Source organism: Musca autumnalis, unplaced genomic scaffold, assembly GCF_047663935.1.
Source record: "Musca autumnalis isolate F117 unplaced genomic scaffold, ASM4766393v1 scaffold_4, whole genome shotgun sequence".
Lineage (NCBI taxonomy): Eukaryota > Metazoa > Arthropoda > Insecta > Diptera > Muscidae > Musca > Musca autumnalis.
The window spans coordinates 39,624,164-39,638,567 of record NW_027411977.1 but is presented as its reverse complement, the minus strand read 5'-3'; the positions used below and the strand labels follow the sequence as shown (position 1 = coordinate 39,638,567).

General features: G+C 35.5%; 1 protein-coding gene across 1 annotated transcript in view; it reads left to right on the top strand.

The window, feature by feature from the left end:
• The first annotated feature begins 14,012 nt into the window (after positions 1-14,012).
• The window catches only part of LOC141403684 (uncharacterized), a 291,242-nt gene continuing 290,850 nt past the window's right edge, over positions 14,013-14,404 (top strand). The window contains exon 1 of the mRNA XM_073986464.1: positions 14,013-14,022. The gene's annotated coding sequence lies outside the window, so the exon portion shown is untranslated. The remainder of the gene's footprint in view (positions 14,023-14,404) is intronic.

Genomic DNA, 14,404 nt, shown 5'->3' with positions numbered 1-14,404 from the left:
TGCGTGTACTATATCTCCAAAACCGTTAATTTTAATACCCTCAGCATTTATGCTAACGAGGGTATATACACTTTCATACGGGCAAAATGTGCATCATCGAAATAATGGTGTTAGAGCCCAAGTATGTTTGGACGAAATCTGTTTCAGACAATTTGGAGTCGATTTAGCAATGTCCGTCTGTCTGTCTGGCTGGCTGGTGCGCACGATAACTTTCGAACGGATGAGCCGATTTGGTCCAAAATTTGGCTTTCGTAATATTTTGTCCCCACTTAGTTTAAGTTCCAAGATGGGCCATATCGGTCCACTCCTTCAGGTACCTCCCCCACAAAAGTTCGAAAATGTTCGGAAAAATTATGCGCAAGGGAGTAACCGATTTGGTCCATACTTGGCACATCGTGAAATTTCTACCAGACATAGGTGAGGTTTCAATATGGACTCTATCGGTCTACTCCTTTGAGAACCTCCCACACAAAATTTCGGAAAAGTTCAGTTTGGGACCTGCTCTAGGATCGTTTTGAATTTTGTTGTAGCAACTTTTATTCGTTGCACCCATGACAAAGGCACAAATTTTATCTGGGGCAAGTCCGTACTTCCTGAGATATAGCCTGAAAGGTGCAAAAAAGTGCTCTCGAACGGATCTGCCGATTCGGTCCAAAATTTGACCTTCGTAATATTTTGTCCAAACTTAGTTTAAGTTCGAAGATATGCCATATCGGCCCAATCCTTCAGGTACCTCCCCCACAAAAGTTCAAAAATGTTCGGAAAATATGTGCGCACGATAACTTTTGAAGGAAGTGATCGGTTTGGTCCATACTGTACCCATCATAATATATCTACCAGATGTATGTCAGGTTTGAATGTGGACTATATTTGTCCACTCCTTCGGGTACCGATATAGTCTAAAATTTGGCCTTCGTCATAATTTGTCCAAATTTAGTTTCAGTTCGAAGATGGGCAATACCGGGCCACAACTTCCGGAACGTCTCCTCCCACGTTTATAAAATGTCACTAAAATGGTATGCACGATGTCTCTTGAACGCGGCTTTGGCCCAAACTTTGGATTTTGTCCAAATTTAGTTTAACTTCTTAAATGGCCGATATCGATCTTCTCCTTAAGGTACCTCCCCCACAAAAGATTAACATTTGTATCTAACTGCAGTTTAGGGTCTGTTCGAAGATCCTTTGGAAATTTATACCGATGCTGTTCGTTGTGGTCCTGTTTACAGCAATACTATGTTTTCCGTGAACAAGTCCATGCTTCCTGGCATACTGGTCCAAAAGCTATACGATGACCAACGGAAATGCCTAGTGGCCGCGATATCTATCAAAAAGATATGATTCTAAAATTAGATCCACTTTTGAACTTTAATCCTAATCCACATTTTTGTCGGCAAGTTAAAATGTCCAAAAAATTCCACAAAATTGTGAAAAACTACCCTTAATACATTCGATCTGTCCGTAGATGAGATTTTCAATTCACATTGGCTGAGGGTATATCTCTGTCGGCAAAGCCGACTGATACTTTTTTACTTGTTTCTTAATGTTTTCTTTTGGAAAAATATTCGCTGGAATGTAATACACAACTCTTCGTAAAATGTCATTGTTATAAAATGCCTCTATCACGTTGTTATCAGTATATTTTTCAACGACCATTTAATAAATATGTCAATTATGAGGTGAAATCCGAAATGAGAGAATAAACTGTTGGTGTGAACTGTGTTTGAAATACGTGTAGTAAAAGATATAAAGCAAAATACCGCTGAAACAACATGAAGTAAGAGTACTTTATTTGGAATATTTTTGCAAAAGGTCACTAGGTTCAACTCCCAATAGTTTAGCTGAATTTAAGCAAGTATGTAAAATTTCAGAAGATAAGTTTTACTAGTTTAGGGCTACAATATTGTCAAAGACAGCAAGACAAAATTCCTATTCGTTTCTGAGATAAAGGTCCGATAAATGCAAAAACTGTAGTTTTAGCCCGGTTTAGATGAGGCCATAAAATCCGAACTGGATCTGACGGGACAAAACCCTACTAGGGTTTTTGTAGTATCAATATGTATTTTCGAAAAATGCATACTAGGAATTGTTTACATTTTTAATGTTGCATAGTGCCATTCAGTACAGTTTTAAAAATCCATGGTATTACATGTAGAAACATTCCATACATTATAAAGGTGATTTTCATAAACATTCCCAATACCAGTGATTAATATTTAGTACTATATTTAGTACTATTTAATACTTCTAGCACACTTATTGTACTACTACTGATCCTGACAAATAATTAATAAATCAGAATTCCACTTCTATTCCTTAGGCCAATAATACATTTATTGCACTTTCGTACTTTTCGCACACTAATTATATAATTCCAGCATCACCTAACACCAAATTTAGTACTATTTTTTACTTTTCGTATTTCCGATGCCAACTCAATAATTCAATCCTTAGCGACCTCAATACCTAATTTCAGAATTTGTATGCATTTCAAAAACTCTTTATCTGAACACCAACATAGACTCTCATACATTCCATTCGGAATTCCAGCTTTATCGATTTATGCAACATCAAAACGGTACCAAATTTAGTACTTATAATAGGTATAAGTTTCAAAAATTACATCGCTATATCCTAAACTATATCGCCACCGCAATACTTATTTAAAGCTTTATCTGAACAATTTATACCACATTTTGTGTCATTTAGTAATTTTCGTTCACTTATGGTTTGTATATCCACAACCACATCCGTATCTCAACCCTACACACCAACAGCGGGTATAATACTAATTTTCATAAATCCACATTTATTCGTATACCAAATTTGGTACCATTTAATACTTTCCGTACGAAAGTACGAATTTGAATAACTATCTCAATTCTTCACTCCAACAGTAATCTTAATTCTACATTTCAGGATTCCTGCTCTATCCGTTCACCCAAATCCAATTTGTACCAAATTTAGTACCATTTAGTACTTTTTGTACACATAAGTACGAATTTCCGAAATCGGTCTCAGACCTCCACGCAAAAGTAATCATAATTCCAATTTTCACGATTCAGGCTCTATCCACTCACCAAAATCTAAATTGTACCAAATTTAGTACACTTTAGTAGTTTTCTATTTCTCAATCCTACACTTCGACAGTAATCTTAATTCCAAATTTTAGGTTTCCAGCTTTATCCGTTCACCCAAATCCAAATTGTACCAATTTAGTACCATTTGGTATTTTCCGTACACATAAGTCCGATTTTCCAAATCTGTCTCCATAGCTCAGTCCAAAACATTAACAGTAATAATAATGCTAAGCTATATCCGTTCGCCCAAATCCAAATTGTACAAAATTTAGTACCGTTTAGTACTTTTCGTACACAAAAGTACGAATTTACAAAACTACCTCAATCCTATACTCCAACAGCAATTGTTATTCCAAATTTCAGGATTCCGCCTGTATCTACTTTTCCAAATACAAATTGTACCAAATTTAGTACACCTTAGTACTTTTCGTACACATATGAACGAATTTCCAAAACTACGTCAATATCTCAATCCTACACTTCACCAGTAATCCTAATTCCACATTTCAGGTTTGCACCTCTATCTGTTTACCCAACTCTAAATTGTACCAAATTTTTTTTCAACAATAATCTTAGTTCAAAATTTCTGGTTTCCAGCTCTATCCGTTCACCCAAATCCAAATTGTACTAAATTTAGTACCATTTAGAACTTTTCGTACACATGAGGACGAATTTCCAAAACCATTTCCTTTAAAAACACCATTTCCATACCAAATTCCAAGATTCTAGGTTCAAAATACACAATTGGTACTAAATTTGGTAACTTTTAGTTGGGTTCTTTTAGCGACTATTACGATATCTTCGTTGTTCGACAACTACTACGTTACCTACGTTACATCGTTGTAAAGGTGATATTTTCTACTTTCATTGCCAGGTTTTGCTTTTTGTATACCCCTTATAGACGCTGAGATATTTGCTTTGGAATAAAATGTTGACTTTTTCTCCAAATAAAATTTTTGCTCATTCCGACCCCTAAATATTATCCAACCATCACCAAAGTCAATAGGCTTCTTCCTCTGTGAGACCCTCAATAACCCTCGAAATTTCGTAACGATCCGATCAAAATTGCGAGCTGTAGCGTGATTTCCAAAAAAATGGAAAAATGGGATGTATTACCGACTATTACAATTAGTCATTACAATTACAAATTCTTTATTATGTTTGAAATTTGCTAAAAAACTATATCAACCATTTTTATGATATAATTTCTATTCCACCGCAGTGTCGTACTCTTTGAATTGTATTTTGGGAAGTACATTCAATGGATGCACTTTTCTAGAAATATTCCTCTTTCCTTCTTCGGCAAAGGAATTTGTGACGACAAACGAAAAAAAAAACAGATTCTTCTTCGTCAAAATCTCAGCAAGTATCAGTCGGCTTTGCGGACAGGAATATACCCTGTGCTTGTGTGAACTGAAACTTTTATCTATGGATAGAACGAATAGTGGCTACACAATCAAAATCCTTTAACCCAAAGCTATGTATTAGGAGATTTTCACCAGGTAGTGGCATCGTAAAATTTTGAATATGTTATGTCAAAACTTTCTTTATGTTGTTGGGGAAATTACAACAACAAACATTTTTATAAAGGGATTTGACTTTTCATATTCGATCAGCTGGTGTGATACACTACCTGGTAGTTCTGCCATGTTTCGGACGTATGAACTTGGCAACAAACGGACGGGTTTTATCATTGATCACAAGTGTTGCGGAGGAGGTGTCTGAAGAAATGGACCGGAAGTAGATCTTATTTTGGGAGTCGTTCCTTTTAAAGGATATTTCGCCCACCAGTCAATTCAGTTCGAAGGTCTGTGAGGGATGTACCCAGTATGGCCCATTTTCGAGCTAAAACTAAGTTTGGACAAAATATTACTAAATCCAAATTTTAGGCCAAATCTGTTGCTCCGTTCAAGAAAATTCGCACATACCACTTTAGCTGAAATTCTTGAAATTTGGGGGAAAAATACCCGAAGGAGCGGGTGACACCGTGGTGCAATGGTATGAACACCCGCCTTGCTCGCTAAAGGTCTGCGGTTCGATTCCCAGGCCAGGCGACAACAAATTTTCAACGGTGGCAAAATACCCCTCAGTAATGTTGGCGACATTTCCTGAGTATTTATGCCATGAAAAACTTCTCTACAAGTGGTGTCTTAAGACACGTCGTTCGGACTCGGCAATAAAATGTAGATCGCATATCATTGAGCCAATATGAATCGGGATGCACTCATTGATATGAGAGAAGTTTCCCTCGTCCCTTCAGGGATGTTTGTGGAACAATTATATATATTATATATACCAGAAGGAGCAAACCGAAAATCACCATCTTCGAATATAAGGCTCGCAGAAATATTGCGATAAACAAAGTTTGGACCAACGCAGTATCCATTTCGAAAGTTGTGCGGATCAGCCACTACGCATGATGGCATTTTCTCTGGAAGTATGGACTTGCCCCTGAAATTTTGATATTTACAAATTATCCAGAGAACTCTTAAACTGCACTTCTTTGATTTTTGAAATACTCAGTGGAAGGTTACCGAAAGTGTGGATCGATATGGTCCATCTTGAAAGTTGATCAAAATTTTGACAAAATATCGCGAAGACCAAATTTTAGACCGAATCGGTTGATCGGTTCGAATTATCGTGTTCTCCAGGCATCCACCCAGATGGACGAACATAGCTAAGTCGACTCCAAGTTTTCTGAAACAGATTACTTCCAAACACACTTTGGCCCTAAAACCATTATTTCGATGAGACACATTTTGACTAAAGACTGAGAATATAAACAAATGTATACGTGTATAGACCTTGGGTTGGGCGCCAAAATTTCATTTTAAAAGAATTCAAGACATGTTGCCAGAGTTTTCCTTGATCCTGATTCATTTATGAGAAGAACCACGATAGGAAACCAGAATTTCTATAAGAGAATTCAAACTCCAAAATTAGTTTATTAACAGATGCACGATTGGGCGACAGAATTTGTCATTTACATACCCGCGATTGGGTGTTAGAATTTCGTGATGGACATCCTCACTATTGCTCAGCACTAGTTCTCTATCAAGAAAACCACTATCGGCCTTCAGAAATTCTTTGTGATAAGATCTACGATTGGACACCAAAATATCTTTACGGAAACAACTACAATTGGGTTCTTTATGATAATAACAACGATTGAACACTTGAATTTCCTAAATGGAAAAATTTACCATATTCTGACACGGCAGCGTGATAAAATACCAAAAAAAGAAGACACGTGTCTCTCCTAAATTGTACCTGTAAATATAAAAAACACTAGTGGATAACGCCATGATATCCAAACGTTCCCCCTGCATAAATCAATTCTCTACTAATCCTATTATCCTTCCATAAATAATAATAATATAATATTAATTGTTCCACAAACATTCCACAAGGGACAAGGGAGATTTCTCTCAGAGAAGAAGTCCTTCCATAAATTACTCAATAAAATTGGAATTGAAAATTGAAGTCGCAATTTTGGACTTTTGTGAAGTAGGAAACAAAGGAAAGGTCCTCAACATTCCATGTAAACAAAAAAATTAAATGTTAAGATATTTCTAAGGTTTTCCGATTGTATACTCTTTCTTTTGGTCTTACCGAAGTGATATCACTTAATTACATAACATTCACCGTAGTTGTGAGTTATTTGATAAATGATACACCCAATATATATATGAGATTATTAATAAATACATTGTTTTGTATATATATTAACCCTGATATATTGACACCAAAGTTCTAAAATCGAGGGGAAATTGGCCAAGAAGTCTTACGTCACTTTAATTAAAAATAGTAATGAAAATTATTTCATCAGTAATATAAGTCTAACATAAGGTTTAAATCATTGCTAAATAAGAAATTTTCGCTAACATGAATTTTCAAAATTTTGGTCAGGTGGGCCCCCCCCGAAATGAAATCCTGGCTACGTCCCTGTTATACCCCATATAGAAGCTGAGATATTCGCTTTGGAAAAACGTTGTCTTTTTATCCACATAAGTTTTTTGCCCATTCCGACCCCTAAATATTATCAGACCATCACCAAAATCAATAGGCTTCTTCCTCTCCGGGACCCCCATCAACACACAAAATTTCGTGACGATCCGATCAAAATGGCGACCTGTAGCGTGATTACAAGGTTTAGATGGACATACGGACGGAGACACATAGCCAGATCGACTCAGCTCGTCGAGATATTCATTTTGATATGTAAGTATGGGTCTACGACCATTATTTTGATGCGTTACAAACTTTTTGGCCAAAACCAACTTATAATACCCTCCACACATAGTGGTGTAGGGTATAAAAATCAAATGTCATTCGTTGGTAATGGCATCAGTTGATGGACCGATTTCAATAATTATTTCTGTAAAATGTGCGCCATAACGCAACTTGGGTTTTTATGCAAAGAAAATTTGACCACGCCCACTTATCATTTATACAAAAACTACTGAACAGATTTTCCTGAAAAATGCTATATCAAATGTCGTTCGTTGGTAATGACATCAGTTGAGAACGGCTGCGCCGATTTGAATAATTCGTTCTGTAAAATGTGCGCCACAACCCGACTTGGGTTTTCATGCAAAGACAATTTGATCACGTCCACTTTGACGCCCACTTTTTTAATTTTAAATTTTGACCTTTTCTACAAAAACTACTGAAGCGATTTTCCTGAAATTGCCAGGGAATGTACAAGGATGGCCCCCGGTTTAAATAGGCTACAATTTTAGTTGATATTCGGAAATAAAAATCAAATGTCGTTCGTTGGTAATGACATCAGTTGAGAACGGCTGGACCGATTTCGATAATTTTTTCTGTAAAATGTACGCCATAACCCGAATTGGGTTTTTATGTAAAATGTTGAAAGTTTATGTTAGCGAAAATGTCTTATTTAGCAATGATGTAAACCTTATTTTAGGCTTATATTACTGATGAAATAATTTTCATTACTACCTATTTTCTTTCTGTGTATAGGAAGGATCTCGTTTTTTCTTAATAGTATGTTGGCTCAAACCCAGAGCAATAACAATCACCTGATATTTTAATGATTAACTTATCTTAATGCCAATATTGACCCGTATTATGTAATAGGAGTAGTAGGAATTTGAAGTTTCTCGATCAAATTTTCAGTTGAATTTCAAGTTTATTTTGTACCATCTCTCTTCATTCCTTCGTTTTTCATTAGTTTTTTTTTTAACTAAGAAGAAACTGTAAATTTATGCCAACTTTTTAATGTATTATAGACAATTAAAGTCCACAGCTTTCATAAGGTCTTATTTCCCCGGTATTAAAGTCAGAGTTCAACCAATTTTAGCGTTTTGAAATAGCTTTTATTTATTCCAATTTTAAAGAATTGTAACAGTAGCTTTCAAAATTTGAATTTTCGCTCAAGTTATTAAAGAATGTGCTATTCCGATAAAACGCTTTAAAACATACAAATTTTGGGCTGTGTGAAAGAAAGTTAAAAAAAAATGATAACGGTACGTTATCGAAGCCAAACTTTTTGTTGAAATATACTTCATAAAATTACAAACCAAGATATATAAACTTTCCCGAGGTTATTGCACGGATATCGACTAAACTGAAGTAACAAAAAGCAATTTGAAATGTGCTATTGACATGAAACAGAGTGTATGTTTGGGTGTATCATTTATCAAATAACTCACAACTACAGTGAATGTTATGTAATTCAGTGATGTCACTTCGTTAAGACCAAAAGAAAGATTATACAATCGTGGAAGCTTAGTAATATCTTAACATTTAATTTTTTTGTTTACATGGAATGTTGGGGACCTTTTCTTTGTTTCCTACTTCACAAAATTGCAAAATCACAGCTTCAAGTTTCCACTCAAATTTAATTGAGTAATTGATGGAAGAAAATGGGATTAGTAGAGAATTGATTTAAGCAGAGGGAACGTTTGGATATCATGGCGTTATCCACTTTTTATATTTACAGGTAGAAATTAGGAGTTATTTAAATAAAGAAAAAAAAAACGCCGAGACGCGTGTCTTCTTTTTTTGTCTTTTAACACGCTGACGTGCCAGAATATGGTCAATTTCGGAAATTCAATTGTTGTTATTGTCATAAAGAAACCAATTGTAGTTATTTCCCTAAATATATTTTGGTGTCCAATCGTAGATAGAGAACTAATGCTGAGAAATAGTGAGTCTATCCATAATAAAATTCTAACACCCAATCGCGGATATGTAAATGACAAATTCTGTCGCCCAATCGTGCATCTGTCAACAGACTAATTTCGGCGTACAATTGTCGGACTTCTCCTATAGAAATTCTTGTTTCCTATCGTGAATCTTCTCATAAATTGATCAGGAACTAGGAAAACTTCGGCAGCCAGTCTGAATGATATTCAGGGGCCCTCAATCCAAGGTCTATACATGTATACATTCTTTTAGCAAAAATCCATAAACACAATTTTTCCCTATCTACATTTTTATACTGGTTTTAAGGCCAAAGAGTGTTTGGAAGAATCTGTTTCAGAAAATTTGGAGTCGACTTAGCTATGTTCGTCCATCTGGGTGGCTGCCTGGAGAGCACGGTAGTTCTCGAATAGATCAGCCGATTCGGTCCAAAATTTGGCCCCAACTTGACCAAAAATTATGAAATTTAAAAATGTTTTGTAGCGTTAGCGTTGGATGTTTAGAATGAAATTAACCATATCAGAACACGTTCAGTATAGTCCCCATACAAAAATTCCGCCTGGTATTTTGAAGATTTTAACCAAATTCTCCAACGCATTTGACGCAATAACTAAAAATTTTTTCAAATGAACATTACCAATATAGATTTTCAGTATTTCTTCTTTTTTAAAGTACATATCCATACACCTCACATTAACTTAAGTCGCATTAAAAAAGTTTTGTTTTATTTTTGCCTTATTAAGTTATCAGTTTAACACGTTTTTACCACGAGGACTGATTCTGACATGAAGATCTATCTAAAAACCTTTTAATGTTATTTGTATACCATTAATTAATTGAAATCAATAACTCCAAATAAAGAATAAATCGAATCCCCGTGTGCAGATTGGGCTTGTACTAAACTATTGTTAGAAAATATTCTTTTATGTCATAAAAACACCAAAATTTTACTATTTTACCAGAAGTGATAAGAGTCCATGCAAGCCAACTAAAAAATCCAGAAAATAACATTTATGGTCTGTTCCAGTACTTCAAGAATCTACTTATTTTCAGTAGTAAAAATTTGTAGATTCTTGAAGGTTCTGGAAGAGGGATTTCGAACAGAAAACATTGTTATCAGGAGTCGGGCGATACCAACTACGACTCATGGACTCCGAATTCTACTCGCAGCACTGTTTGAGACCACGAAATCCACAATCTGTTTCGGCAAAATTTTAGCTAAGTTCTGCGATTGTCTAACACATTTTTGAGTTACCGACAAAAATCGGTAAAATTTAAACGCAAAATTATATACAGGGTGTTTTTTAAGCTAGATAGAACTTTAAATTGTAAGAAGTAACACAAAAAATTAAATTTTGATGAAACTTTTTTTTATTTGTTTCAGCATACTCTGACAAATCATCATGAATAGAACTCACGCTTGAACAACGCTACGAAATTACCCAAATTTACTTTGAAAATCAGTCGTCGATTCGCGCAACTTATAGACGACTTCGTCATTTGTATGGCGTACATAATCGTCCATCTGAACAAGCCATTCGTCGAACTGTGGATAGATTTCGTACCACATACTCTCTAGAGGATGCAATAACACCAGCACGTCGAAGGAATGTGCGTACTGAAGACAATATTGCCGCTGTAAACGAAAGTGTGGAAGAAAATCCAAATTTATCGATTCGTCGTCGGTCGCAGGAATTGGGGCTCTGTCCGTCCACTACGTGGAAAATTTTGCGCAAAGATCTCGGCCTACACCCGTATAAGATCCAGCTGGTGCAGGAATTGAAGCCACGAGACCATTATATGCGTCGTTCTTTCGCTGATTGGGCTCTGGAGCAGTTGGCAAATGAACCGTTGTTTTATCGCAAAATTGTGTTCAGCGATGAGGCGCATTTTTGGCTTAACGGGTTTGTTAATAACAAAAATTGCCGCATATGGAGTGAGACCAATCCACAAGAGACCCTACAGACTCCATTACATCCAGAAAAATGCAACGTATGGTGCGGTTTTCACGCTGGTGGCATCATCGGACCTTATTTCTTCAAAAATGAGGCCGGAGATCGCGATACGGTCAATGGAGATCGCTACCGCACCATGATCAATGATTTTTTGTTTGAAAATATGGATGACATTGATCCGGAGGAGATGTGGTTTCAACAGGATGGCTACGTGCCATACGGCGAACGCAACCATCGACTTATTGAAATCAAAAAAGTGGCCAAAAATTGGACTTCCAGAATGCACTTCGTCAAGAACAGCCGCGGTGCCCATATGCCCGAAATCATTTTCAAATGTTAATGTCACGTATTGATCTTTCGAATAAAAAAAATTTGGATTACAATTTAATTTTTGTGTTATTTTTTACAATTTCAAGTTCTATCGGGCTTAAAAAACACCCTTTGTGAAAATTTCAATAAAAATTGACAACAGTCATATTATCGGTATAACTTTACGACTGCTTTTTATTCGTCGCTAACTAACAGAAAAAATCGGTAATTACGAAATTATAAGCATTTTAATTTTACCGACAATTGTCGGTAACTCAAAAATTGAGTTAGAGAATCGCTCTACTGATATCCCAATGGTTGTTGTTCCGCCTTAATTGTACGATTAGATGTTTATGAACTCGATGACATTTAAAACTTTCCAAGGACTATGACTTCTGTCGGCACAGCGGAGGCAAACTTATGAAAATTCATAACTTTTGTTTTCTCGAAAACAAGTAAAAAAGTATCAGTCGGGTTTGCCGACAGCCTGTGTAAGTTGAGACTTTTATCTATAGACAGATCGAATACGGGCTTCATAACCAAAATCTTTGTTCTATAAATTGTGTAGTCAGGGAGTTTCAGAATTTCGTGGCTTTTTTGGACGTATAAACTTTCCGACGAAAATATTTGGGTATAAAACTTCAAGACTGTGGACGTGGTGATTAAATGCTTATGCTGAGTTCATAAGTTTGACTTCGATAAGAGCGCAAAAGTTTTGCACTTTTGTGGAGAAAATACCTGAAAGAATGGTCCGTTTTGGAAGTGACCTAATTTTGGAAGTCATTCCTTTTGATAGTTATGGTGTCAATTTGTCCGCACATGTTTGAACTTTTGTGGGGACTGGACAAAAATTTTGCAAAAGCCAAATTTAAGACCGAATCGGCAGATCCGTTCGAGTGTTATCTTGCGCTTCAACCATTACATACGGTGTCATAGGGTTTTTTTTGCAACTTTCAGGCTGTTTTCTCAAGAAGTATGAACTTACCCCTGATGAAATTTGCACCACCGTATGTGGGCAGTGAATACAAACTACTACAACAAAGATCAAAGCGATTCGAGAGAAGGTCTTAAACTGAACTTTTCCAAAATTTTGTGTGGGAGGTGCCCGAAAGAGTGGACCAACTGAGTCCATATTGGAACCTCGTCTAATGCTGGTAGAAATTTCACGATGCGCAAAGTATTGACCAAATCGGTTACTCCCTTCAAGAGTCATCGTGCGCACAAATTTTCCGAACATTTTCGAACTTTTGTGGGGGAGGTACCGGAAAGCGTGGAGCGATATGGCCCATCTTCGAACCTAAACTAATTTTGGGCAAAATATTGCGAAGTGAACAATTTGGTTCGAATCGGTTGATCAGTTGGAGAGTTATCGTGCGCACCAACCAGCCAGACGGACAGATGGACGGACATTGCTAAATCGACTCCAAATTGTCTGAAACGGATTTCGTCCAAACATACTTGGGGTCTAAAACCATTATTTCGATGAGGCACATTTTGGCCGTATGAAAGTGTATATGGTAAAAAACAAATTTCTTTTACAGTTTCGTTTCTGGTTTAAAATCTGTTCGCGTTCACAAAATTGGCCGATGCGCGCAAAAATTATCGCGGTTTTTATTCTCTTATAAAGAAACAATATTTTGAAATTGTTTATTTGTTGTATTAAGAAAATGTATGCATATATCAGTAACAGAATTTGATATCCATCCGTGGATCCACCATAATTTCTAAAAATTATTTTTATTTCCGCAGAAAATCAAAAAAAAAAAAAATAAAAAAAGCTGGGTGTAAACTAATTTATACTACCTCAGAGTCCGTATAAACCTCTAAAAAATAAATTAAAAATACGTACCGAGCTGGACAACGCTTAAAAAATATGAAAATTATAAACATTGGCTTTACAAATTACATATTATTGCAACAACAAGAGAGACAAAAATTTATAGTTAAAATATTATTCCAAATATATTTTTTGGTTCGATTAGAAAAATTAGAAAAAAATATTTGGAGGTTCACCAACTATTTCAATCAAATACAATAATTAGTGTATACTGCTAACACTTCGTCAAGAAATATGTATGGTTTATCATCGCGAGAGCTTAACTGCTTACTGTGATAACTTATAAGTAGACATCGGATTTTTGCATGTTTTTTATTTCTCATCCGATTGGACTCAAATTTTGGATCTAGGCGTTTTGAGGGTAAATTTTTCGATATTTGGGGTCATATCAAAAATATGCAAAAAATATGCAAAAAATATGCAAAATATATGCAAAAAATATGCAAAAAATATGCCAAAAAATATGCAAAATATGCAAAAAATATGCAAAATATGCAAAAAATATGCAAAATATGCAAAAAATATGCAAAATATGCAAAAAATATGCAAAATATGCAAAAAAATATGCAGAATATGCAAAAAATATGCAGAATATGCAAACAGTTTTTGGTCGAAAATCGTCAAAAAAGTCGTAAAATTTACAATTAAAGTTGGAAAAAAACATCAAAAAAACTTTAAAGTGTCCTAAATTAAGACTGTTGGCCATTTAACGTCGATTTTTAAGCAGATTATTGTGTTATTGATACCTCTTACGACGATGTGGTGTAGGATATATGGTATTGTAATACTATTTTTATTATTAAACTATGCAAAAATATAAAATTTGATAAAATATCAATCATTTTATGCAAATCTAATATTTTCTTTGTCTTAGTTTGTAGCTTTAGGCTGGTTTTAACTCAAAGGGAAGAAATCGATGTCGGATTTTTTTAGGCGGGGGTGCCGCCTAAACTGTTTACTTAGATTAGATTTTAGATAGATTTAAGATTAAGATTGCCAATTGAGCACCATTGGAATAAGTTAACACGTGCTACTGGAGCCTGGAAGTTATGAAA